The sequence below is a fragment of the Chroicocephalus ridibundus genome, chromosome 4 (assembly GCF_963924245.1).
Source record: "Chroicocephalus ridibundus chromosome 4, bChrRid1.1, whole genome shotgun sequence".
NCBI lineage: Eukaryota > Metazoa > Chordata > Aves > Charadriiformes > Laridae > Chroicocephalus > Chroicocephalus ridibundus.
The window spans coordinates 75,444,104-75,466,985 of record NC_086287.1 but is presented as its reverse complement, the minus strand read 5'-3'; the positions used below and the strand labels follow the sequence as shown (position 1 = coordinate 75,466,985).

Genomic DNA, 22,882 nt, shown 5'->3' with positions numbered 1-22,882 from the left:
GTCCGAGCCCAGCCCTGCTGTTGTGACATGTGCTGAATGTCGTGTATTGCTTGCGTGGTGTCCTGCCTGTGTTGGGGGTTGTACTTTTAGTCCTTTCCTTATTTTGGGAACCCAAGAAGCTGTCACCGTTCAGATTGCTCGCCCTGCCAGGGCCCGTCATCTTTTTTTTTTATGGTATCTGACTGCTGGGCAAAAAACTTTAATTCTGGAGTTGTTCTGAGTTTAAAAATAGCAGGCATCTATTATTAATTACCTTGCTAATTTATTGAAACACTTTTGGAAAACTGCTTGATCGGAATTTAGCGTGGTAATTGTCCACAAGGTGGTTTTAAGACTTGGAAGTACTTGTCTCCTCACCTTCATCCATCAATCTGAGGCCCTTTGGCAAAATAACCTTGCACAGGACTTGAATGGTGGTAAGCAGCTGGGACTTCAATAATACGGCACCCAAGGCATCAAGGAAGAAAAATGAAGACATGGTAGCTTTGGGTGCTTTCATCGGATCTTAAAGAGATGCCAGGTTAGGACCGTGATACCTCCATGTTATGTATCAGATTAAAAAAAAACCCAAACGCCTAATAAGCCTCCTGTAGCACACACAACTCTTCCTTCCACAGCAACAACTCTGCACTATTTTGAAATTATGCTTTTCCTGTGAGGTCCCAGGAGCCTTGCGGTCCCGGCCGTAATCCCCTTCCACTCATCAAAAACACTTATCTTCCAGACCTGGGTAATTACCTTCTGCGTGGCTACTGCTCCTCACGCACAGGGAAAACCTTGAGCTATTCATATCCCGCTGGTGCGTCCAAATTAAGTCATTAGTTCTAAGTGCGAATATTTATAATTCTTGCATAACAAAAACAGTATTAGCAGCCACCCACATATAAGTGGAAAAATGCAGTGATGAATCAGGTTTTCTAAGTATGGGTAAATCTGCTAGGTTCTTTCATGACCAGATGACCTGTATAAATGCATTTATCTTTTTCTAAAAAAAAAAATATAATAAGATAGTCTGTATTTCATGCGACAATCAAGAAGCACCTTGTAAAACTGTGTAATGACGTTTATTTACCAGGAGAAAGTTTGGATCTGTTTTCGGTTATTTGGACTCCTGTATAATTTCCTGGCTTTCTCTATTGTACATTCAATTATCCTTCCAAGTCCTTGCAAAGTTCACAGCACATGGTTTTGAAGAGATGACATCTGTTTAAATCGGGACATGCTGTTCCCGAAATAATAAACAAACCTATCAACCAGATGACGACTTTTGAGATCATGTAGAAATTGTGAAAGGTGATTGCTGGCCATGCTCTACAGGCTGTCGCTAGATGTGTCCGGCACTTCTGTCCACCCTTTAAACCTGTGAACTCAGCGGACTGAGTCAGGGCTTGATTTTCATCATTGACCAGCTTGAAAGAGCAATTCTCAGCTGCTTGTGCCGTTTCAGAGCTGCTTTTTTTTTTCAGCAAAAATACGAAGGTATTTGCTGCACACTGTGTGCAGCACAAGTGAAGAGCTGAGATTTTTTTTAGGACTTGTTTTTCTTCTTGTGTCTCCCCTCATTAGCAAATGCATATTAGAACCAAAGGGTTTTAGTGTTTTTTTTTCTTTTTTTTTTTTTTTAAATACTTTTTTGGCCGGACCACCATAATTCTGCAAAGCAGGTTTGAATTGAGCGCGTAGGGTTAGGATTTGTATCCTCATGTGCTGCAGGCTGACAGTTTTGTAGCAGTCTGGCTTTGATCTGGGCCCACGTGTGGTTTACCTTGTGCAAGGCTTAAACCAGGTGAAGTTTAATCTGGGCAAGGTTTGGATACAGCCCAGAAGCTCCACCATGAACTCAAGCCAATGGTGTAGCCAGGACACGAGCTTTCATTTCTGCAACAAAAACGTCCATATCCCACCTGTTTCTGCACAGCATCAATTTATGGCCCATCGCTCTCTAAAATATTCCTCTCCTGTTCCTAAAGCTTTTCCCTGCTAAAAGAGCAGGCTACCAGAATAGAAGGTGTCATGGAAGCCTTTGTGGATGGTGGGCAATGGAGACACTGCACGTGTGGGCATGGTGGTGATGGGGCTTCCCTGCATGGGGGCAGTCATCCACAGCTGGGAAAGTTGCAGGCCAGAGTGCTTGGCCTTCCAGGCTTGCTGATGCTTCAGCTGGTATTTGACAGCTCAGGTGCCCAGCTGTTATCATGCAGAATGTCCTTTCCTCATTATCCAAGGTACAAATCATTGGCCATAGTTGCAGCGTTGGTAGCCATCATCTGTGTCCTCCACCTTTTGCAGTAAAACCTGCAGCTAGAATGTCAAGCCGGTCTCAAAGACAAAAAAAATTAAAAAAATCACTATCACCTAATATTTGGAGTTCCTCAGCCCTGCTTGCCAGCCTGCGGGACTCGCTGCCTTGTGACTACAGCATATTTCCAGGTTGGGCTGTCCAAGGGCTGTGCCGGCAGCTCCTGGCTGCCCTCTCTGCCCAGCACCTTCTCTTCTCATGGCTGCTGAGCCTTTCTCTCCACCCTCTCTCAAAAATTCAGCTGCTGTGCAAAACCCACAGTAAGAGTCAATCACTGCTGTAGCCTTCAAGGCTTCCTGGCACTTCTGTGTTGATGATAAATGGATTTGAACCTCAAAGACAGACAGATACCTAAATGCACAGCCTTTCACACCTTCACATGTTCTTATTAGGCTATACCTCAGTGATGCTGACCCGAAGGGCTGTCTTCCTACGAGCGCTGTCTGAGCAAAAGTATCCGTCCTCGGGCTGTTGCTGATCTCTGCTCTCTTCCAGACCTCGCTCGGAGGGGTCAGACGTGGAGGAACAGGCTAGATCAAAGCTTTTGCATTGAAAAGCACCTACCGTTCTGCCCCGGTGCCTGGATTTCCAGCCTGATCCATCAATCAAGCCTTCCTGCTGCCCGCATTTATCTCCGTTAGAGGTTCAGGGTGGTCCGAGACCCACCTGCCCACGGGCATCCTCCCGTGGTTCATCAAACCTCTTCCCCTCAGGAAACGTTGCTCCCCCTGCTTAGCAAACGCTGATCTGGCAGAGCAAAGAGGTGTTCGGGCTCCAACTAATTAATGCGATCGTGTTGCACTGGGAAGTGGGGCAGCCTGGCTCTGTTCAGCCTTTGAGGTGGGTGTCGTGTGTGTGATGGAAGCTGAGCGTTTCCATATGCCCTTTTTCTGCTGTATCCCTTCTCTCGCGTGGATCCTCTTTCAGTTCCTCTAATACAGATTCAGAGACAAACAGCAGCGCTCGGGTGTCCCCAAGAGATGTGGGGAGGGGACATCAAGGAGGGGGTACTGGCAATTTGAGGCTGAGCGTTTGATCTGGAGGGCAGTGTTTCCAAATGCTCCCGCTTTGCTTTGAAATGCACCAATTAAGGTTTGACACGCGACATAACCCAAAGAAGACGAGGGTTATTTTCTTCTTCTCTCTGCGGGGCGGGAGATGTGGGCTTTCTTCTGCAAACCTCATTAGAGACTTCAGGCTGGACAGGAGCGAATGGGATATATTATGGTGACAGATTTAATGGCCATGTCGCAAGTTGTGGAGGGTGGGAATAAGCGATTATGGTTGCCCAAGGAGATTTTGGAAAAGCTGCTCAATTAGCCAAGAGGATTTTTATAGACATTTTTTTCCGGAGCCAAAGTTGAGAGATTTAATTGGGGGCTGCACAGCAAATGTGTCTACATGGCACGATGACGGCCAGCAAAGGGCACTATGAAACATTTACGGAGCTGTTACCTGCTTGCGATCCCAAGCCAAAAAACATGAGCTATATTGGTAGTGCCTTGAAAGTGGTGGTTCTTGCTGTGGCTTTTCTGGAGCACGGAGATCGCTGGATGCTGCCAGCTGGCCCGAAGAGCTGTGGCTGTAGCCATCCTGAAGGCCGTTTCAGTTAAAACATTACATTCATATATTTTCCTTGCCAATGGGTCAGTCTTTGTGCAAAGCCGCCCTGGCGTCTCTCCCTGCTGAGTTCATGACACAAACCCCAGACCGACCTCAGGCTCCTTGACCGGGTCGGCTGCTGGGAATGTCCCTGTGGACTGGCTGGGGAGCAACCATCGAAGACCAGAGAAAGCCAAAATAGCAGGGCATCCTTGAGAGGCGATAGCTGTGAGGGCTTTGCAGGTCTGCTGAGATGTGTCTGCACCCGATACCTGTGGACGGGGACACAAATAGAGCAGGTTCGGCGGGGAGGGGGCAGCTTCTCTGGCCGCAGCAAAGCCATGACCTCATGGAGATGTGACTGCCATGTCTAACCTTACTGTAATGCCGTGCTCTGGTTTCAGGAGAGGAGGGCATCTACAGGAAGGTCTTTTCTGCACGGAACTGGCAGCACGAGGCGAAAGGAAGGCTCCAGCTGTAATGACAAGCCAGGGAACTGATGGATGTTGAGGGCTTAGCACCTAGGGCGCTTTTTGATCCGTCTCATTAATATCTCATGTTGCCGTATCTGGGAAGCTTTTCAAAGCAGATCCAGCAAATCGATATTCCTCCTGCTAAATTCTTGATGTTGTTTTTTTGGCAGCGATGAAATTTTAAAGTGCTTGGAAAGGAGTTTTGCAACTTGGCTGGCCGTAGTAGTCTGACAGGTTAAACGGGTGCAGGCTTAGGGGACTCGGCTGATGTGTAGGCGTTGACCGCAGGGCATGGCTTGGGTGCAGGGACAAGCTCCCAGGGTGGACGTTTGCGTTTTGAGTGTTGGGACTTGAACCCTACAAATTGTGGGGCTCTGGCCACCTTGCATAACTCTCTTCTCCTTTGGCAGGCAATGCTTGCTGCTCCCTTGCGTGTCGATGCTAGGTGCATAGCTCTGGTTTGAGGCTCTTAAATCCTCGTGATCTCTAGTTTCATAGGTGCATCTGCTCCTCCCTGCTCTGTATTTCCCTCTCTGCTGGCTGTATGTGTCCTCCAACAGGGGGACGCAGGCAGCAGGGACCTCACCAGACACCGGACCTGACAGTGCCCTCAGGAACTGGCAGCCCCAAAATTGTCCTTGCAAGATCTGAGCCCCTTTGCCACAACTGACCTTAAAAAAGGCTTGGGTTTGTCCTGCTCCCTGGGTGGGAGGGTGTCACTGCCACAAGTGTTTCCCAAGCTGCGTTCAAAGGAACAGGGTGGCCGTGAGATGACTTTACGCTTGGCTTCTCGTTAGCGTTCAGTGAATTTCCCTTGGAAGCACTTATGCACGATGACGCCTTTAGTGGAGAGATGTTCCAGCCGGGATGTTTTACCTTGTTTTAAACCGGATCAGTGATGTGCTTTGTGTCCTCCTGGTGTATTACAAATGAGTGACAAGGTGTGGTGCAGCAATGGTGGTTCACACCCAGGTGGAGGTGACCAGCACACAGGAACTCCTTAAAATGCCTTTGCCGCTGCTACAGGCATCTTGTGTGACCCCCAGCATGTGTTATTTCTCTTGCCACCCCACCTAAATCTCACGTACGGCTTCCATCACTGCTTCTCTCCCTCGGTAGCGGGGCTTTCCTGTGTTTTCCTGGGAAGGACGGTCCCTCAGGGGCAGCGGTGCAGTTCCTGCATGGAGGAAAATCGCTGCTTTTGCCTCCTGCCCCTGGCCCCGGTGCCTGTGAGTCACCCTCCGCTCTGGGCAGCCTGCGAGCAAGGGGCAGCGCCGGGCTCTGGCATCACTTTTAATTAGGTATCTTCTTGCAGATCAGCTGGTATTTATTGAAGATGGTTTATTACAGCTGTTAAAATTAAGTAAGGCAAAAATTAAATCCAGAACAAATACACCGCTGCAAGTAATCCTTATAATTCGCTAGCAATTTTTGCCAGACAATTGCGAGAAAATAAGTTCTGGCAGCCTGCGTTCAGGCAATTGGCCAGGAACAGCTATAAATCATGTGTATCTGTTTCTTCCTATTATCTTTCTCCCTCTTTTAAAATCCACGGGTTACCAGATAATATACATTGGAGAGAGGGGAATAATTATCTTACTGACTTGCATCAGGGAAAGAAATGTCTGAAGTTAAAACAGTCATACATCCAGATCAGAGATCCAGCAAGGATCAGCAAGGACAGTCTGAGGGACAGGAATAGATAATTTTATTTTTTTTTCCTGGGAGGATGTGTTAATAAAGAGTGAAAAACAGATGTTCATGGACCTGAGATGCGGGAGCCTGGGTGTCTTTAGTCTTATTCTTGGTCGTCCGCACTGCGGGAAGGTACTGTGTCACTCTGGAAAAAGAGCCTGCAGTGCTTTCAGAGAGTTTTACAACTGGGGATCGTTGAAAATTGTTTTCAGAGTGGAAATTCCTCTTCTGTGACCCTGCTGCAGAGGAGGAAACCTGTCTGTGTGCCGGCCGAGCCCCATCCGGAGCGCGGCTGGGAGGGAGGATGCTCTGGCCATGCTCCCGCGGCTGCTCAGCAGCATGTTAAAAGGCTGGTACACGGTGGGCTCGGGTTCAAGGAACGACTCAGCCCAGGCTTTGGGTTTGCATCTGAGGTCGGTCCCTGCTGCCAAGTTTCTGCCTTTAATTAGAGAGTGGCGTTGTGGCACCCAGCCCGACACAGCGCAGGCGCGCGCCGTTCCAGCCCTCTCGTCACTCATCGCTCCCAAACCTCAGCCTGTGACAGGGGCCGGATTTCTGGGGCGCTGCTGTCGGTGATGATCAGAGCGGGAGGCTTTCAGGCACTGCTGGTGCTGGGCATGTAAACGCGGGATTTCTTTTCCTCAGGGCAAAATAATTGACTCCAGGAGCCCGCAGAGCCTGTGTACTCTTTTGGCACACGATGGTTTGGTTACGTATTGCTCTGCTGTGCCAGCACCAAAGCAGAGGTTTGTGATTGGTGTGCTAATAAAAATAAGTACGTTGAGACTTGTTGTCCTCTCCAAAGAATTTTCTGTTCCTCATGGAGATGTTACTTTCCCAGCTGGCTGGCTTGCTGGCTGTCAAACATGCTACACCGTTAAGCAAGGCTGCTTTTCCTTCCTCCCCTTTGGAGCACCGTCAGTTGCTTTCTTTGTTTCCTTACACCTCCCGCCCCACTTTTGAAAAAAGGTTGAATTAACGTTGGCAAATAGTCCAAGATTAACCGAAATCAGCGTATTTACATTAATAGGCTCCTCACAGTACAATATGCTTTGTGCTTTCTTAATCCCTAATACGCACAGGTTAGGAATTAATATCTGATGCCACTTTAGCGGTTTGTCATTCCTAATAGAGCACGGAGGGATTACTTTTGGCTCTGCGGGGGATAAACGGGGCAATCCGCGCTCCTGGCAGGTGGGAAAACTGCGGGATGGGAAGGCACAGCTTGCCTGGCCGGGTTTCAACCTGGAGAGCAGGAGCAGGGGGATGCGCTTCTGTCCCTGGGCTTTATGGGGTTCAGGCCTTGGCTATATGATTCTATATGCAAACTCAAAATGGTCTTGTGACACTTTTGTAGCTGGAGCGCGAGAGGTATCAATTAATGCACTCGGTACGTGTTAAGCAGGGTGGGGTGGGGGGAAAGGTGCGTACTATAATTGGAAGTACTTGCTTGCACAACACTGTAAAACCAAGATGAAATATTTATATTTTTCAAAGAAGGGAACCAGACTTGTTTCCCCTCCCCTGCATCCTGTGATCTAGTTATTGGGAAACAGCGGAGTTTAGATCTTGCAAAAGGAATTCCGAAGTGGGAAACCAGAGGGGGAAATGGTTTTGTTGCATTTAACTGTAAGAAGAGTTAACTTGAAAAGAAGTTATAAAGGTGGGACTGCGCATAGTAAGGACTATTAAAACCTCCTATAAGAATAGCTGACGCTGTGAGCAGACACGGTGATAAATGCTGAGATCCTGGCGAGAGGAGGGGAAAAGGAAAACCCAGCGGTGGGGGATGTTCTTGCAAAGCGAACGTGGCTGAGGCAGGACACAGACACTTGAAACTTTTCAAAAACCAGTTGTTGCTTTCTAAATGAGGAGCTCGACATTTTAAAGGTCAGCAGCCAGGGAGAGGGCGACCCCGGTGAGCAAATGCAGTCAGAAACTGTGCTCGCTGGCGTGCCCTGTCCTTCACGCCGGGGTGTGGTGTTGCCTAATCGCCCAGGGAGGCAATTTCTGGAGATGTTTCCTAAAAAAGAGAGATTTGCAGAATGCAGATACCAAAATGAGTGAGGATACTTGGTGTTTTTCCCATTTCTCCTCCCTCTAGGGGAGCTAATAAGGGGGAAGTGAGTGAAGAGAGACCTCAGGGCAGTTTGAGGGTGGCTTTGGGTGGGGGAAATGGCACCAGAAGGTGCCTGTTGGCAGGGGGGACCTCTCTGCAAGACCAAGGCAGCGGTTAACAGCAGCAGCTGCGCACGTGGCCCCTGCCTCGCTAACTGCTGGGGGCCATGGGGCCATGTGTCCCGTGGTGGCATCTCGGGGTATCAGTGTCAAGAGAACCTCAAGCCATCGGTTGCCGGAGCCGCTCGCTTCCATCCCGTGTGCTTTTTCCCAGAGCCCTGAAATGAGCAAAGGTGTTCATACAGCAAGAGACCGAATAACCAAGGAATAAAAGGAAGCAGTTTTCTTATGTTCACAAATCACTTCAGAACAGGACTGGGCCATTGCAGTGTAGCACAAGTACGTTTTGTTTTCCCCCTTTTTATAAAAGCAAGAATGAGGACTAAACATTTCTCACAGCACTGCTACTGCAGCACTCGCTGCGGGTACGTATGGGCTGATCTTGCGGTAGGAGACAAGTCGTTCTGTCGCACAAACATCCCGCGGGACTTGGGCAGGTAGGAAACCGCCGAGCACGTCAGTGTGCTCCACAAGAGAGACAGATGAGGTTTGGGATTAGCTTCTCTTTAATTAGGGTGGAGATAGCAGGAAACGGCAAACGTTGTGTCATCTCCTGTGCCAAATGTCATCCAAGCCCTCAGTCTGAGGTTTCCTATGAACACACGGCACCAAACCCAGCGACACTCTGGTCTTCTTCAGCCAGACCTTGCTCTTCGCTGGGCGGTTTGCTCTGGTTTCCCTGAAGGGGAGCTGTATCGCAGGTCACCCTCAGATGGGCTCTGTAGGGCTTGCTGGGACGCAGCGTCTGTGGCCCCTGGGGACAACTTGGCCACTAGCGCTACTTCCTTCTGCCGGAGGCTTTGCCGTAGGTCTGGCTGGCACCACGACCAACACCGACGGTTTTGTAAAGGCTGTTCTGTTTCCTACATCCTAGATTATTCTTACGTCCTTTCTTTTTGTATGTGATTAAGACACAATTTTTTCAAGGTCACATGTGTACAGTGAGGCCAAGAGGTCCCTAAGGACAGGGGGTGGCTCAGAAACCCTGTTAACTTCACCCATAGCTTTCTGAATAGAACTGGTCTAGAAATGCAGCTTGTGCTAACAGTTTGGAGATGCAGGTAGGTTCAGTGGGGTTCCTGCAGGCAAAGGGGAGCCGGAGAGAGCTGTGCTCCTCCGAGGCTGCGAAGGTGTTTCTCTGCTTTCTGAAAAGCTTTTCCATGACAGGTTTGGGAGCGATGTGTGAGCTGGAAGACAGAAGACTTCTCTGTTAACTGCTCCTTTGATGGAGCTCTTAGATGAGCCTTCTCCTGCACCGGGATGCTTATTGCTTCAAATGGGTCCAATCTCTGCTAATAAATCACCTCCTCGACGCGAGGAGGGTTTGATTGACAATCACAGGAGATACCATCCAGGGCTAAACCTAACATTTTCTAAATTGGCTAAAGCTCGTAATCGTGAGTATTTCAAAGAAATACAGTGTTCCCTCAAGCATTTCTATCGCCAAGCTAAGCAGCCCGCAGTGAACTCTCTGCGCACAGAGCGACTCCTGGTTTTTCTTTGTCGGTTGCTTGGTTTATCTTTACTCCCATTGCAAGTCCCGAGCAGAACGGAGCAGGGCTGTGCTCCCTCTCTCAGGACACCAAAACTTTGGGAAAAAAATGTCAGCAGTGGTCCCCGTGGGTAGCCTGTGGAACTTTTCCTGGGATGGCGCTTCTGTGAAATGTTGATGCTGTTGGGTTTTGGTGGGATGCTTTTTAAACTACAAAATGATTCTGTTACCAGAGCATGGGGGAGAAGAAAGCTCTAATGAGTGTGTTTTATCTTGTAAACTCTCTTGAGCACCACCGTAAGTGCTGGAGGCCCTACATGCTGCCAGGCTCCTGTCTTAATTCCGTTCTGCCAAAAGCAGAAGGTGGTCCACGCTTCACCCTTATGTCAAACAAGTTGTGTATCTTGACTTCTGTGGCCCACATTCCTGTTTCCCTCCTTGTTCAGCTCAACATATTTGTTTCCCAGCTGGTGCCCATGCCAGCCTCCATTGCTCCCCGCTCTGTTCTCCAGCCATCATCGCCTCCAGGCTTCCTAAGACCTTAAAGAGAAAAGAAGGGAAGAGAGCGGCAGTTCCCGGTGCAGAGGCTGCTAACGGTGCTGCGCTGGAGGATTTGGATGTGCCGATACGAGGAGCGTTGCTGGGTGTTCCCATGGGTGCATCACTTGAATCCTGGTTAAACCTGGAGGGTGGCTCGGGGGAGCTCTGCATGGCAGAGGTCTGCGGCAGCCGCTGGTGGCATCTCCCCGTGCTGCCCGTGTGCCAACCCCTCGGGATGTGGCCAATGCCGGGATATCGGTGATGAGGGAAAGGCTGCCTGCTGCTGCAGGTCGCGTAGCTGCAGCCCATGGTGCTGAGACGGCGTGGAGAAAATGCGGGTTCAGCAGAAGCTAAGTAGCACGCGGCATTAAAAATTCACAAAGGCTTCTCTGAAACTGCCGGAGAAGCGCTTTAATGAGCTGCAGCAGGGCTGGGGGGGGGGGAGTGGGGGACCCTTCTCCAGTGCTGGGTCAGGAGCAGCCCCCGTGCGCTGGTCGCCCCCATCGGTTCATGCACTGACGGTTCTCAATTTTCAATGAAAAACCATACCAGAGGGGTTTTTCTCTTCTTTTCACACTGTCTTAGGAACTCAGTGGAAACTTACTCAGGTTTGCTGTAAAACAAGTAAAATAAAAATTGAGAGGGTGTTGCCAGAGTTCAGGGGAAAATGTTAGGATTAAACCGAAACACGTCGGGTCTGGGATTTTCAGATGTTCCTTTGAAAGCTTTCTCTAAGAAGAGAAGCCAGGTGACCCCATTCTTCCCCTGGAAAAACAAACAAACAAACAAAACAAAAACAGAAACAAAATAACCCTGAAAAAACCTTGTGGGCATTTTTCCAATTGGCTTTGTCCTTCAAATACTTTTTTTCCCTCATTTTAGTCGAGCCAAATTCAAGCTGAAGACCGGGCTGAACCGCAGAGCCCCAGAGCCGGTGTCTGGGATGCTGGAGACAGGGGCTGAAAGGAACCGACTGGGAGATGCTGGGATGGGGAGGGGGTCGGGAGGGTGCTTTGAAACAAGGAGATTTGGGTTGGTACACAGCTTTCCCTCTGCCTTTCGTGCCGGTACTAACGGGCTTTGGCTGCTTCTGCAATGAAATGGTGAGTGGAGCACGTGGGACGGGCGCTTGGGGGATGCTGCGCCGTGACCTACTTGTTCCACCAGCGGCTGGCGCGGGTCTGCCTTGTGCAGCTCGGTGCTGCGGTGCCTCTCCTTCTCATTTCATCCCTCCTTTGTTTAAATTTATATGTTGCCATTTGTACTTTATTCTCTCCAACGTGGGGGCATCGTGGAAAACACAGCAAAATATCGTTCCCCTCCCTTAAAAGTGAAAAGCATAATAAGAGCCATCTTGTTGTTTTGTTTTGTTTTTTTTTTAACCTACTTTTGAAATGAATAACTACAAAAAATAAACAGAAAAGATATCAATGGTGGAGCTCTGTTAAAGGCTAGTAGCAGAAATATGTGATTAAAGATGTGCTCGTTTAATTCGCTGGAGCATAAAAATGAATTTAGGAATTATTTTTTTTCTTTTTTTTTCTTTGCAATCTTTTCAGGGCGGATGCGCCTTCCCTGCAGGACTCTCTGCTGCTGTGCTGCTCGGCTGGTTGGCTGAAGCAAGCGGGTGAAAGAGCATGGAAAAGATCTGCATTGTTTGCTGTAGAGATGTTAAATATCTCTTGAGAGGGCAGAGACACCCCATCCTGCCCTGGACAAATAGCTGGAGACACCGAGTGTAGGGCTTATGTTTGTTCTGTGAAAACAAAGGAGAAATGCCGAAGCTTATTGAGCAGGAGCATCCCGCGGGGAGGGACTGCTCTGGCTCTCACTTGTGCAGCAAAGATTAGCCAAAAAAAGTAGTTTCTGGAGGAGATTCGGCTGTTGGCAAAGGAGTTTCTCAGAGAGGGGCCATCAAACACGAGCAGTAATTCGGTTTAGAGCCTTGAAATGTCTTCAACGGGAATTTTGAGACCGCTGAGTTTCAAGAAATGAAATGTTCAGGTTGCGAGAGATCAGCGACACAGTCAGGCTCATGCCTGGACTTCGCAGTCCAGGGGTTAAGACAAAGCAGCAAGTTATTAATTATGCAGGTTCTGATTTGCCATTCAAATAACTTCTTGTCGGTCCCGGCGCAAGGACGTGAATGTCCTATACGCTGCAAATGCTAATGCAGAAGGGTAGCTTTTTCTGCCTTCTGAGAATGCAAATGAGGTATCTGCTTTGCGAGTTAGTTTAATTTGCTGTCTTCATCTCTGCACAGCTTGTTAGCGGAATGGAAAGCTGTTGATGCTGCCAATGCAATCTGGATATTGTTTCATGGGACTGCAGAAAGCCGTGAGTTTGTAGCTCTCTAATCCGCGGTAATTTGCTGCTAATTTGTCAACAGTCAACAACTCCGGTGGCTACTGCACCAGAGCAGCCAGGATGCCGCTGCTTTCCTCTTACCGGTGTTAGTCAAAGGTCATTTAGAGCAGTGCTTTTCATCTGCTGTGTGGTTTACTAAGCACAGAATAATGCTTATTTTACAGGGGGTGAAACAAAGCCGTGGTGTCCCCGCTGCCCGTGACAGAAACCAGGTGAGGTTTCAGACCTGCCCGTGACTGGTGGCTCCTTCCCGACTTGGGTTAGGCTGACATGCAACTTCTGCAGATCAGGAAATCACATAAAATGTTCCAGTTGCATTCACAGCAAAAAATTTTTTAACTGTCTTAGCCCTCTGCTTCCCCAGGAAGGGCAGGAGCTGAAACACTTGCCTCTTCCCTTTTTTTGAAGCCGGGCGCTGGGTGTAATGAGCTGAAAAGAGCGCAGACCCTACCCTGGCCCTCTGAAATATTCATCTGCACCTTAGAGAGGAGAAAGCAAGCGAGAATGGCTGCTTAATGAGGAGCAGAGGGGGATTGGGGCTGTTCGGTGCCTGTTTCTGAGCTTTCCAAGAAATCTGGATTTAATAGGCTATCGCAGAGCTGGGGTGTATTTGAGTTGGTAGCACTGGCCTCTGCTTCGGGTTGATTGAAACTTCTGTATATATCATTCCAGGTTCACTTTTTTTTGATGTTTTTGCCAAAGTTTAATGATAAAGTTTGCAAACTTCTGTGCTGGCAGTCCGCCTGGAGCTGACGGTTCCCCGGTGTTTCAGCTAACGCGTTCCCAGTTGGGGCATGGCGCAAAATCACCTACGTTGTCTTTCTAAAGCTGTTTCTGACCTGTCCCCACTCAGAAGCAGGGACGTCCATTTGGCAGAGGAGGGTCAGTATGATGCCAAGATCTTCCTTTCTTTCTCTTCCAGTGAAATACCACCCAAATTCGGACAATATTCTAGTCTTAGAGAAATGGCTACGTGCACGCTTGCTGGGCAAGCTTGCTAGTGGTCGGGCTGTGCTATCGTCTGCTCTGCTGCAAACATAGTCTATATGGTCCTCTCCTCTCGCCTCCCTCATCAGCTGTTTTGCTGCTCTTTTGGGAGCAAGAAGGGCCCTGTGCGGACTGCGATGCGTCTTAGGAACGCGTGAGAAGTTACTGTCAGTAAGCGATGGTGTTTCCCCACGTGATGTGACTGAAGATGAAGAACCTGCTATCTAGAATTTTCTGCCTCCTCTCTCTCCTGTTCACCGTGCTCTTTGGCAAAGCATCTGCTGCGCTGTCTGAGGAGGCCGAGTGCTGGGTGCGTTCTGTGGTCCAGATTTGCTGTGGGGCTCCTCATCTTTGAGCTGTTCCCTAAATCCAGTGGGGTACAGAGTACATCTGACAGCTGTTCCGGAGCTGCTGTGCCAACGCTGTGGCTGCTCCAGCAGTCTCCCAAGATGATCAGTCGTGCCCTCCCCATCTGGCTGGGTGCAGGAGGGAGCTGTGACTCCAGGGTCTGCTTTTCAGCGTAACAGAGCTTTTGGCTGCCCTCGCAGAGGTGGAAATGAAATGACCTACTGATAAGCTTGAGAAGTGATGTTTTGACTTCCCTACGGAGGAACCCAGGTTTCCCTCTTTGCTGCTGAGCATGGCAGGAGGTCAGGCACTGGTGTGTCTATGTGATCAGTCCTCAGCCTCCCGGGAGAGAAGGGACTCTGCGACACGGTACCTGTGGTAGCTTCTCAGAGGCTTTTTGTTCAGCTAAGGTGAAGGTAACCTGGAGTTCAGGAATGCGTCAGCTCCCTTAGGGCCCCATCCCGTTGTTGTAGGAGACTTGAAGGAGAACACGCCGAGTGCCACCGTGGTTCTCCATCCCTGCCCATCACCCTGAGCTTTGTGCCTTTTAGCGTATCCCGAGGGAAGCATCTGGAGGAGGACCGTGGCGTGGCAGGGGTTCAGAGCCTTGCAACAGCCTGAAACCATGCGTAGCTTTTGGTGGAGGTGGGCGGAATTGCAAAAAAGTCTCCCCAATAAACCGACTGCTCTGCTTGGGTGGCGGCAGAGCTCAGTGGCAGATTTAAATCTCTCTCTGTGATTCCCAGGCCACCTCGATTGTGCAAAGAAAGAAATACTTAACCTTGCAGGGTATTGTGTATAACACCGTGGTTTGCTGGTACATAGGAATTAACTATTTGTTGCGTAGGAAAATAGCAGCAACACTAGCGAATATTCTAATATATGTATCCAAATATCAGTTTTTCTCACATTGTTTATTTTAGTGTATTGTTGATGGCTTGTAGCACTTCCCGTGCAGCATAGGTTTTTTTTAGGGCGCTGTAGGAGGCAGGTTCTGTTCTCTTTGAGCAAGGTCTCCTTGGAAGAATTTTGTCTTAAATGGAAGGAGGAAGTTTTGAAGTCAGGATTTACAGCTTTGGGATGGCTGGAGCACGGAGTGGTCTCAAATGTGAGACGACAAGCTGTGCTGTCTTTGTGTTTTATTTCCCCTTTAGATCAAATGTTTGGAGAGGCTGTCAGTAGCTCGGGCGCTTTGACCGGCGGGTTTGGTAGTGAGAGCTTGTGGGGTTTTTGAAATGCAACTTCAAAAGTTGAAGTTGAATTAGGGGTCTGCAGCAAGGCTGCCTGGGCAATTAAACAGGAATTTTGGGGATCGAGTAGTAGGGATCAAAGGTTGATGGTGTTTGAACCACTTCTCTCCATACAGTCTTCTCTTAAATCCTAGTTTTGTACTACTGCATCCACAACTCCAGTTCAAAAAGGAGAAGGAGGAGGGAAGTGTTGGGGAGGGAGGACGCTGAAGGCGCATTAATGGAGAACGTTCGGGCCAACAGAGAAAGATGGGGCTGAGTACTGCTGGAGAGAGCAAGGCAGGTGTTTGAATACGTGGAGAACCAAAGCCTTTGGGAGAGAGAATCGGGCTGTTTGGGTCAGGTTGTCTCTTCATGTGGACGATTTACCAGGAGGTCGGTTCCTGTAAGCTACAGTTCCTTTTCCCGAACGTTTTCCCACTGGTCTGCCCTGACCTAGACCAACATGTTCATGTACAAAGCATCCCGGGGCCCCAGATCGCCTGCGGTTTTCATAAATGATTGCAGAGCAGCAGCAGCACGTGGAGGGGCTGACTCAGTCCTGCCTTGCGCTGCTGCAGATGTGAAGCAGATCTATTGGAATCAGCTGCTGGCGTTCACTTTCTTTTTAAATGGAAAGAAAAGCAGTTTAATTAGCGAGAGGGAAACTGACACAGGTTTTCCATAGGAAAACGGTATGGAATGCTGGCACCTCTGGCTGAATCCTCTTCTAAATGTTTGGGTAACTTTTTTCTTACAGCCTCTGTTAAGCAGCGATTGCACTGAGCCTGGGCAGGCTGTTTGCACCCTGGGAAAATCTGATCCCAGCATTTAGTTCGTAAAGCACTGGGAAATCCTGTGGAAGACATTCCTAGGCTAAAACATCTGAAGTCAATATGTTGGGCGAGTGCAGAATAAAACCCATTTAAATCGGTTCGTAACAGCAGGGTGAGGATTGTCTGGGAAATGGGGGAAAAAAAAAGTAGTCTTTGCAAAAGACAGTGGGAGAAAACGCGCTGTATCACTCCTGCATGTCTCCCTGCCTACCGGCCTACATTCCCTATCTATCTATAGCTACTATTAAAAAGAATTTCAAAATTACTTCTAATTGTAGGATGGCAAAAGGCTTGATTTGAAGATAAGAGCTGAGCAGCTTGATGAAAATTCTGGCGTGTTAATGGACATCGCTGGGTGCCCAGGCTGTTCCTGGTGAGATGGAGAGGCAGGTTTCTGGCTGCCACGCAAATCCCCACTTTCCCCCAGGCCAAGTCCCGCAGGGAAGGTTGCCAGTCCTCTGCTTGGTACACGCATACTCATCACCCCAGACAAGAACCAGGCTGTAACTCATTCCTCAACATCTTATGCTGACTGATGAGGTTATTTTGAAATGAAAGTTGCTTTTCCCCCTTTTTTTAATGGAAATGAGAAGGTTTAACGCTGGCACAAAAAGGAGCCTCAGTCCTGCTGTATCGGTGCATGTAAAGGATTTTTAATACACGCCCGTTCCAGTTGTACTGCGAAACTGCATTGTCTGCTGCAGAGGAGGAAGAAAAAGACCAAAAATGACTTACGTATTTTGTTTGATGAGCTCCGCGCTTTGATACAGAGAGAAGTATCTTCAAATTCCTGAAAAAGAGCTGATCTTTATTACTGGGCTGAATGCCCAGGGAGGGACATTGCCTGACTTCTTAAGAGCTACTTTTTCATTTGCCACGTGCAATTTGTGTCTCTGTAAGGTCCTGTCTGAGCATAGAAAGGAAAGATGTCCCAGGAAGATGAAAAATCCCAAAGGTTTGTGTTAACACATGGCAAAAAGAAAATGGCGATGCTGAAAGTGGAGCTGCATGTGGCAGCCTGCTCCGCGGCGAGGAGCACGGTGGGTTGTGCTGGTGGGAGCTGTGGTGGGGTCACCGGCAGAAGACAAGAGACGCTACCGTGAAACTGTGTCAATGGCAAGAAGAAAAGCACTTATCAAGTGTTTTCGCATGAGTTGAGTAAGCAGCACCCCAGCCCCTGAAGTTTGGTCCCTGGCGTTGTCGGTGTGGGAAACTGTGGCTTCTCCCGTGCCAGCGTTTGCATTCCCATGCCCGCGTCAACCAGCTGTTCCCATCAGCAATGCCAGCCGGCATTAGGAAGCGCACAGGCGCGTTTCCAACAGATATTATCAGCTGTGATAGAAACATCAATCTGTCTCTCAGGTTATCCGTGCGCATGGCTTGGCGTGGCACCAACCCTGGTGAAAACATCTGGGCTGGGCATCCGTTACCTTTCCAAAAAAAGGTGATTTTGAAGTCATGACTTAAATTCCTTTCACTAGAAAATGACCATAATTGTAGTAATTTCCTTTTAACAATGTGTGTTCCATCTCATCAGCAAAGACGTTTGCAGTAGTTCCAGTGGCGATGGCACCATCCTTGTGAGGAGCCACCAAAACACAGGCTGTGCTTCTCCCGCAGAGCTCCCATGGCATCGCGGCTCCAGCCGAAGCTGGGGGTGAGTCACCAGCCCTGCTTCCAACTAAATTCAATTGCCCCCGAAGCAACACTGGGATACTGGAGGCAAAGTGGGCGGATAATTTTCATCTGGCTGCAGGTGACTTTGGGAGCAGAGGTCCCCCTTCCTCAGCCAGCAGAAGGCTTGTGCGATGCCGTGCAAGGTGCAGTCCCAGCCCTTCGGTGACGCAGGGGATGTGACCCGTGAGCTTCTCCTGAGAGTGGCAGCTCAGCTTGACAGGGGGGTCCTCCACCAGCCGCCCCAAAGCCACAGATTAAGATGTTGGAGGACATCAAGACACTTACCGGGACAGCATCTAGGTAAAAAAAGAAAGGTCTAAAAAAACCCACACTGAATTCTTCTGAAAATGGAAGATGAAATGGCTTTCTCCAGGCTTAGGGACCTATTTATATCCTTCCCTCCATTCAGTATGACTTCCCCTTGCATCTGATTCTTGGGGTGCAGTTCCTGGTGCCTTCCAGGTGTATCTGTGTTAGCCACAGCCCGGGGAAACAGGGCGATAAGCGATGGATGTCCCTGCTGGGACAGGGAGAACATCCAGTTTTAAAAGTAGGTTTTGCAGCTTAAAACCTCTGCTAACAGGGCTATTTTGAGGTCTCACATTTAGTGTCTGATCCGCATCTTTCAGATCCATCACAGATCACATCTCTGGACCGGGAGGTAATTTTTCCTGACAGCCCAGGACTGGAAAATCAAGTCTATATCCAGGTTCATTTAAATGAATAAAAGTGTTCCTGCTGACTTCTGAGGGAGCTGTGGGTGAAGGGGCCGGGGTAGAAAACTAACTGTCCATGTTCTCGCTGGCTCTTGTATCTGCACACGCATTTCCCAAGAAAGAAGAAAAAAAATGAAGTTGTCATTTTTATTCACAGGCCACAATAAAATCCAGTTTGCTTACCCGTAGCTCTGCTGGCAACTGCACACTAACCCGGGCTTAAAGCATTCTAGAACTTATATAGTAATAAAAATAAGTAATGAAATATATTCATAATATAGCTAGAAAATATATGAACAGGCTCAACCTGATGTAATTGGAAATGGATTTAGCAAACTCAGGCTCAGAACAGTGACCTTATATTTTGTAGATGCTTTAAGCTATTTGTATCGCTTGAGTGAATTTCCAAAAACTCAGCCATCAGATTTCCTATATTTTGGACGATTTATGATTTGAGTTTGGTTTTTCCCCTGGCTGTGTTAGTGGGTGAGAGCAGCCTTATTGTGCGAGTTAGAAGGTGCAGAAGCCGCCTCCAGACTCCTCAGATTTTCACGATGGCAAATGGAGCAATAATAAAATCCCATTTGGGGCTTTCTGATGTTCTCCATTATATCTTTGGTTAGTTTTAACTTTGATAACTCTCTTTGGCAGGTAATTTGCTTTGGTCTCTGCCTGCAATTGAGTTATTTTGAAAAGCTAGAGTAAAATGAAGATTAGTGTCTCGGGAAAAAATGGCAGAGTAACTGTAGCCTGATTATCTCTTTTCTCAGTGGTGGCATTTGTCCTTGCTGCCAGCTTCAGTGTTGACTTCAGGTGCTGGGTTTAAAGGGGGAGGGCTGTGCGCAGGTGGAAGCAGGTTGCCAGCCTTTGGTGTGGTCACCCAGATGAAAAAGTCACAAGTCACAAAGACTTCTGTAGGTCTTGAAACTGCTGGAAACTTCATTTTGTTTAGTGAGATTTGGTGTGGTATCTCATTTTTTCTATTACCCTTGCTATCAGAAGTAGCTGCCTAGGACTGACGTGTCCCCAGAGGATCTCCTGCAGGGCAGGGCACGGGGCAGGTCGGACCGTACGACTGACGCTGCCACTCTGGTACGACACCCGACGGTTTGTCTGGAGAAGTTGTATCTCTCCAGCCCAGGAGCTTTCAGCAAAAAGCAGGTTTCTGGAAGGCTTATCCTTTCTTTGGTGAGCGCAGACACTTCTGCATTCAGGAGAAGCTTGCTTTTCTGTGACTTTCCTGATAAGGCTGCTCCTGGACCACAGCGGCTCCATCGGCTCTTATCACAGCCCCCGCTGGCAGGTAGACCTGGTGTCTGTAATGTTGTGGTCAATCCTCCTCACCCGGGATTTTCCACCAGTTTAATTGTAACTGCCAAATCCCAGCCCTGTCTGAGTCCTCTTATCGCTCGAGTTCCCCCAAGGCTTCCTCGTCGGCTGGGCTCCAGCAACCCGCTGCTTTCAGGCTACTTGCACAATTATAGATATGCAGCTCAAGGATTATCTCGTTCCTCTGGAACGCTTTTGCTTTTGTGTGTTTGCAGACAAGTATTCCCCCTTGTATGAAATAAGGATCAGCTTTAAGCTGGCTGGTACTTTAAGGCATTATTTGCGGGGTGAAAGTCTTGAGCACTGTTTAAGAGGGAAATTTGTACTTTTATTCAAATTCCTGCCAGGGGCCAAACCCCTCTATGGGGTCTCCAAACAATGAAAATTAAATTTACTGTCCTCTCCTCCTCCCTCTAGATCCTCCACCCGTCCTGTATTACTTTGGGCTGTTGAATGCCAGTGAAAAATGGGCACGTGTTGGTACCTGTTCTCACCTGTGACTCCGGAGGCTGGGAGATAGGAGTCAGAGCAGCATTTTAACACAGATTTTAAACGCCAGCATTTCAGAGGCTGCAGCAAAAATGCAGCATGGCACACATTACTGTGTGTCAGTAATTACAAACCCCCCAAAAAAACCAGAACCCAAACCAAAAAAACCCAACAAGAAAGAGTAAAATGAAAGAGCAGGTTACAAGATACAAACTAGGTAAAGGAAAAAGACTTTTTCCTTAAACTTAGAAACACTTTGTGCCTTTCAGAAGTGAGCAAACTGTAAATTCAGATTAAAGTACACTCCTGGAAATAATCACTTGCTTTTACAGTTTCCCTTTCCTAGTAAGTGGATTTATGTGACTTTCCTGGGAATTTACTTCTACCTGCCCTCTGTGCGGAAGGACAATTTTGAGGTGGAAAAGTACTCATTTATGGTTTACAAGAAAAGCGTACCATATATAAAGAACTGTTAGGCCCTCATGAGGCAGGAATGCCGTTATGGTTTTTATGTTGGTGCTTGAAGACCTATTCATTGTCAGTCAGGATCACAAGAAGCCAAATGAGCCAGATCTTGATCTTGGCCTAGGATACTGCACAAACAGGAGTGCTGTGGGGGAAGCTTCTCATCCAGCTGTGGGGATGGATGGTGTGGATGGGGCTCTTGTTCTGGGCACAGCCTTTCTGAACCCCTCGGGTTAAGCTCCAGGTGATGCTGGTGGGATGCTTCAAGCCACAGGCACTTGTTGAAGTACAGATCACAGAATCGTAGGGTTGGAAGGGACCTCTGGAGATCATCCAGTCCAACCCCCTTGTCAGAGCAGGGTCACCCAGAGCAGGTGGCACAGGAACGCGTCCAGGCAGGTTTGGAATGTCTCCAGAGACGGAGACTCCACCACCTCTCTGGGCAGCCTGTGCCAGGGCTCTGCCACCCTCACAGCAAAGAGGTTCCTCCTCATGTTGAGATGGAACTTCCTATGTCCAAGTTTGTGCCCGTTCCCCCTTGTCCTGTCCCTGGGCACCACTGAAAAGAGCCTGGCCCCATCCTCCTGACACCCACCCTTTAAGTGTTTATAAGCGTTGATAAGATCCCCCCTCAGTCGTCTTTTTTCCAGACTGAAGAGACCCAAATCCCTCAGCCTTTCTTCATCAGAGAGGTGTTCCAGTCCCCTCATCATCTTGGTAGCCCTTTGCTGTCCCCTCTCCAGCAGTTCCCTGTCCTCCTTGAACCGGGGAGCCCAGAACTGGGCTTTAGTTTTCTGACATCAGAAAAATCGGACCCGTGCTCCGAGCTGTGCATTGGTATTCTGCACCCTGCCTGCTGCAAAGAGGTCACGTTCTGGGGAGGGAAGGCAGGAAAACAATATAGGCAGCTGGGCTCTCTCTCTAGCCATTGTGGTGCTCTGGAAATGATACCCTTTTCACTGTAGATTTTGTTCTCCTGCTGTGTTCCTTTCGTAATTGCCAATTAAATAAGTATCTTGGGCTCAATTTATCACTGGTCTAAATTTGTCTTTGTCAGGTAAAGCAAACTGGGTTAGCATTTGGCAATGCAGGTATGTTTTAGGAACAGCAGACTTATTTAGTTTGGGGAAGAAATATTGATGAGTATGTGGTAAGTTGGCTAATTTTGTCCTCTAGCATCATTTCCTGAAAGAGAAGCAACAGGGTTTATAATTGGTTTGATTAAATAATAAATGATACATTCTTCTACTGCAAAGTAGGCATCATTTTCAGTCTATGAATCTTCTGTGGATATGAATGGAGAGACTCTAAATAGTATGTGAGCTGGGGTAGTTATTCCTCCCTGGGCACTGCTCCACACCAGAGCACAAATTAAAGTTTCTTTAAAGTTTCTTTTGTGCCTCTCCCATTGCTTTATTGCTGAACTCCATAGGAGCTTTCTCCAGACCCCATGTCTATCTGTGGCTTTGAAGACGTGCTGTACCTGTCCACAGCACACAGACAAAAGCTCTACATCTAACAGTTAAGTGTGAGCCTTTGTCCCGCTATCAGCAAAAGTTGCAAAGGAGTCCTTCTTGCATCCCCTCGTACATGGATATGATAATTTTTTTTGTTCTTCCCTGGTCATTTAAGGAGGCTGTAGTAATCCTAGTATTAAATTAATAATGAATTAATTAATAATTAATGCATAAAATAATACACAAAGTGTATGGCCAGATTTTCAAATCTGGGTGATGTTATTTTTCAGTCTCTGAGTTTCCCCCGGGCACTGGCTTTCTCCAGGGCCACTTGGTCCAGCCGGAGGTGAGGCTGCTGAAGTGCCTGCGCGCTTCTGCCCAGAGCCGGTATCCAAATAAACATTCGAGGATGAGCTTGGAGATTGCCGCTGAAATGAGCGCACATTCCTCTCTAGGCGCCCAGGAGAACGTCATTAAGCCTCTGCCTTGTGACTCCTTCGCCTGCCGGTGGGTTTGCCAAAAGGCAGCCAGCAGCCTGTAGCCCGTATGGCCGGGCAGATGGATCCTGTGCGTCATCGGGTCCCTTTAGAAGTAAAGGCACAACATTACGGTGACACAGCCCTTGTGCGTTTGAACAGCTGAC

At 48.4% G+C, this 22,882-nt stretch overlaps 1 protein-coding gene across 1 annotated transcript in view; it reads left to right on the top strand.

Moving 5' to 3' along the window:
• Positions 1–22,882, top strand: part of NECAB2 (N-terminal EF-hand calcium binding protein 2) — an 85,593-nt gene that overhangs the window by 16,546 nt on the left and 46,165 nt on the right. The gene's annotated exons all lie outside the window — the stretch shown is intronic.